The following is a 5,007-nucleotide window of genomic DNA, read 5'->3' as shown; positions in this document are numbered from 1 at the left end:
TACGGCTGTGAAGTGGATCCAAGACGTATTTTCAGATATAGCTCGAGTCATACTTTACATCAAGTTTAAGTCTTCAGAATATGTCAAGAAAGTTAGATTTTTTAAGAATCACATTCTTATGTTAACTTTACATGACTGGTTTATTCTCAAAGTTTTAAATGAATGAGTCTCTGGTATAGAGACTCCTCACAACCGTTTGAATTTTTATTCTGTTTTACAATGACAGCTCCTAGCGAGGAAAGAACCAAACTATATTTAAATTAAAATATTTTTCAGAAACATTCCATGCTGATGATGCTCCGTATATTGATAATGATAAAAAAGTTAATGTTTTATGTAACTTGAAGAATATCATGCTAACTTTGTTCGTAAAATATGTCTACGTTTTTGTTTTCTCTCGTTAAAAACCTGAGAATTATAAAACTATGAATAATTGACGTATATTTTTGCGGGAATTTCGCCATACGTAACTAACACGGTAAGCTATACACGCCCTCAAATATAAACTTATTCGAAACAAACGTTGACATTAAAATAAATATATCACAAATTCGTTATACACAACACATATCTGATAATACAAGTTACGCCTATTTCTAAATAAAAATTTAATCCAAACAACGTTCATATTAAAAGTAAATACATAATAATAAATTCGTTACACTATTTTTGTTAGAAACTTGTTACTTCAAACTCGGATCTTCTTGACGTTAGACAATAAGCAACATAACCTACTGACGTAGAATTAGTTTTTTCTCCCACCGACAACCATACTTGAAATAACTCACTATACAGAGTATCCAACGCAAGGCATGTGGATATCTGTTTAGAGGTATACGGTTACGTACCAAAAGATGTGTATCTCAAAAAAGATGATTTTGAACTTATCAAAAACTAACAGATAGCATTTCATGGTTTATGAATCACTAGCAACTGTCAACGTGTAAAATTAAACGACTTATCTAGAGAATAAACTAAAAACGAATTTTCGGTTCAAGACCAACTTACCTATGACACCTTGTTTCGTTAGGCCCACAGGATAAACTGCGTGATCATAAAAAGCGGATGGGCGTTTTACGAAATACTACTACGTACCGTCTATTCTCCACGCGCTATTATGTCATGTCATTGTTATATACAAAGGTATTATTACACAGTACATTTTAGGATCTGTATTAATCACATAATCATATATTATATATATAATATAATATATGAAAGTTTGTTTATTTATTGTTAAGTGCAAAGCTATGCAACAGGCCATTTGTGCTGTACATAACACGGATATCGAAACCTCATTTTTAGCGTTATAAGTAGAGACTTACAGCTGAACCACTGGGGTCATATATGTAAAAGAACATTAGCTACACAAACAAGCAGACCCTTCACAACTTTCTTACATTTAGACTATTAGTCCACTACAGGGTTTCACAAATTGGTCGCCGAAACTCTACAGTGGATGAAGAAATACCTCGGGGTCGAAAATGACCCCTATTCATACGCTTGTTAAAGCCCATCAGGCCCATCCATCTCATTAGAGATAATTAAAAACCCGTTCTTTTTTTACATCTTGTTTCCGAACGATTGTATTATGATGAATAAAAGTTGTGTATATATTGAAGTTTCATTTATAATGTATAATCCAAGAACTTGGGGGTCGATGACAATTTTATAAGTTCGTCAAGGGGTCAACAATTCAAAACATTTTGGGAAACCCTGGACTACTGTGTATATAAAAACGTGCCGTTCTAGAGAAATGAAACTATCCCAAAAGAGTTTCAGAGTTTCCGCGCAAAACTACTTTAGAAGTTATCTCCGCATAGTCGAGTAGACTAGATGGAATATGGCTAGTAAACCGAATCCACCGCCAACTGTTGGGCTACTCTTGTCTAACCAATTGTTGGGATTTGTCCGTTTCTCTTATTACACTCCCATTGCTTCATAGAACCCAGTGTGCGGATTTTTGTGACAACAAGCTGCAAAGTCTAAATCCTCAGACTGACAGTTCAAGAATGCTAAGCAATGGGCCACACTCGATCCAGATCCTACTTTAACACGTATAAATTATTTCTCCATTGGTTAAGTTTAGTACTACTGAAGAGGTTTATTAACTCTATCGTCACGAGTCAAACGTCATGTCATCGCGTTACATTCAAAATTTTATTGAACTACTATTTTATGAACTTATATCAATGCGTTTGTATGAAATAGTAGATTAGAATTTAATTTTAGTATTATACATTAGTTAAGTTCTTAATTTAAAAGTAAATATTATAAGAACACACCTAAATATCGATTTTTGTGTGCCACGTGGTATGCTGAATACAGCATTGGTTCAAATTAGATGTTTGTGATGTTCAAATACAAAGTCTATAGTTTCTTACGAATTGAGAACCCAAATTACCGATATTGACAAGCTAGAATATAAAATAAGAACCTCCTATCTTTTCTATTTTATTTGTTATACCTATCACCCCACTGCTCCTTCTAAGCGTATACCTAGTTCCCAAGTCCCATTTCCTTTCCTGCTAGAGACTACTATAAAAGTTGTCTTTATGGTATTTTGAACTAATTAAACAGGGGCTTAATTGAAGTGCTGTTAATATAGTATGCTGACTAGAAACTGATACTGGGTTAACTTACTGTGGAAATAGTAATAATAGTTCGTGTTTGCAGTCCCTTTGTATAGTTTGACTCTTGTTTTAAGGTAATTTCACTTATGCTCTATAAAATGTGATACATGAAAATGGTCCGTTTATGGTTAAACTGAGCGTGGTAAGAAAATTTGTTTCTTGTTTATGCATTCTTTGTGGTACATTGTTTTAAAGGGTAATGTTCTACCTATTCCAACATAACAGGCAGAGTGATTTGAAATTGAGAGGATATAACTGTCATGACTTACGAGTTACAAAAACGTTGGACGAGCTCTTAATGCTATGTAAAAGTATAATCTACGAACAATGTTTGCATTTTATATAAATAGCTGTGTAAGAAGCTCGAATCCACGGAAGAAAGCCGCCTTAAAAAAAAGTTTTACTTCCAACTAAAAAACGGTGCTACAGAAATATTGTAACAGTGTTGCGCCACCTGAACCATACTTTATAACTACTCTGTAAATAATTCTAAAACATTTCACCAAACAAGCAAATTTTACCGGTTTCTGACATCTGGTGTCTCCTGTGTCAATATAATACACTTAAACGCAAATATTCCCACCTGTACACAATACGTCAATACTGTATAAAGTAAACTTAAATAAAGCTTAAATCCACTATTACGGAACATTACAAAATTTATACGGATACAAGTTTCGACATTCTCACGTGTTCCCTTCTATCCAACATTTATGTGTGAGAGAAACACATACACTGTTTATTTTATAAGTACGACACCACTGAAGGTCACTCTAAGTTAAACCATTTCTGTCTTTATATACCGTTAGGGGCTTGGAACTTCCGTTATAAAATTAACAGTGTATGTACTTCACTCGTACAGAAACGTTGGACTGAAACTGGTATCCATATAAATTAGTGGATTTAAACTTTATTTCAGATCCTCCATGGACTTTCCAAGAGTTTCTTAAACATTGTAAATAATGAGCACTTCACTACAGTGAATGTATGTTTTTTCTGTCACCAGTATTCTTTGTGATATGTTGATAAAATCAATACGTTAGAATCTTGGTTTTTGTTTTATATTGCTTAAACAAACTTATTACGTTAATGGTGTAACTACATGATGCTGAATTATCTTTGTGTTTCTTGTTTGTAGCGCGTCTGGTTCATAATTAGTGGCTTTCAAAGTGTAACCATGTCGTGAGCGTAATTTATTTGAATACAACTTTCGTGAAATTTTAACAAAGAGAAAACGTTTCATAAGTTGTTTTTTTTACTTTTCTAGCTATTATAGTGAAATATTTAGATAGTCGTTAGAAGTCTGTTTCTGTAGGTTAGATGATACTTCCATATTTAATGAGCAGGGTGCATCCTAGTGGTTAGCATGACAGACTGAAAATGAGAGGTTTCGTGGTTCGCGACATGTTACTGAAAAACGAAATCGTGTTTTGTACTTTGGGGCCGTGGGAGTGTTACTCGATTAGAGTATCCCATAAGTTGGTGGTTAGTGTTTTTGACTAAATACTTTCCCTCTAGTCTATCAGTTAAAAACTGGAGATGGCTAGTGCAGATAGCCCTTGTTATGCGCTTCGCGAGATCTGAAACAAACAAATAAACAGCATTTATTTTCAGTTAACTATAACTATAACAAAAATATCAATTAACGGACATAAATCATATCAGTTAATAATAAGTACAACTATAACTAAAAACGATAACGTAATAGTAACGAAAATTATTTAGTTATCTATCTGACATACATCCACGTTCGTTGTGGGACAAGCGGTCTGACTGGAATCCCTATTTATGTGAATGCAATACGTTAAACATGCAGAAAATAATTAAGTAGCTAAACTGAAAGTGTGTTTACTGGCGACTTCTGCAAATAGTTCCATAAACAGAATAATACTTTTATTTAAAAAAAAAGTGTTTTTTTCTTATTCCAATATACCACCATATTGCCTTGTTTTTATTTGTTAAGGTCGTCACCTCTCGTTAACTATAATAACTTAAGTTGTATGTGGTTAAATGTAATAATAATTATAACTAAAATTAAACTAATAGCTTAAAGAAACGAAGTACAAATCGTTAACTATAAGTATAAACATAACTTTAAAAAACACAACTAAAAAAACTGTAAGTAAACTGATTAGTTTTATATTAGAGTATATTTTCAACAACCGAGTTAGAGAATGATTTAGTAATTCGATTTTGACATTTTACATCCACTCATTAAATGTTATAAAATCTTCAGATACTTGTAAAAACTTCTTAGAACTTCTCTGATCTAAGCGTTTGTACTTTTAATGTTCTTTTAAATTTAATATATTGTTGCGTCAGCGAGTCACATGACTACTATGACGCAACGTTTCTAGAACTATCATGTACTTTG

General features: G+C 32.8%; 2 protein-coding genes across 4 annotated transcripts in view; one reads left to right on the top strand and one right to left on the bottom strand.

Moving 5' to 3' along the window:
• Positions 1–3,371, bottom strand: part of LOC106464760 (innexin inx2-like) — a 12,090-nt gene extending 8,719 nt beyond the window's left edge. The window contains exon 1 of one of the 3 annotated variants that reach the window (XM_013924916.2): positions 3,155–3,371. The gene's annotated coding sequence lies outside the window, so the exon portion shown is untranslated. Of the gene's footprint in view, positions 1–3; positions 178–1,008; positions 1,151–3,154 lie in introns of those variants that run through there. The other 2 variants (XM_022392561.1, XM_022392560.1) reach the window with 2 other exon arrangements.
• A 144-nt stretch (positions 3,372–3,515) lies between these two features.
• The window catches only part of LOC106464759 (aspartate--tRNA ligase, mitochondrial-like), a 30,215-nt gene continuing 28,723 nt past the window's right edge, over positions 3,516–5,007 (top strand). Inside the window, exon 1 of the mRNA XM_022392558.1 lies at positions 3,516–3,618. The gene's annotated coding sequence lies outside the window, so the exon portion shown is untranslated. The remainder of the gene's footprint in view (positions 3,619–5,007) is intronic.

The sequence above is a fragment of the Limulus polyphemus genome, unplaced genomic scaffold, assembly GCF_000517525.1.
Source record: "Limulus polyphemus unplaced genomic scaffold, Limulus_polyphemus-2.1.2 Scaffold1736, whole genome shotgun sequence".
Classification (NCBI taxonomy): Eukaryota; Metazoa; Arthropoda; class Merostomata; order Xiphosura; family Limulidae; genus Limulus; species Limulus polyphemus.
This window is presented reverse-complemented; position numbering and strand designations above follow the sequence as displayed.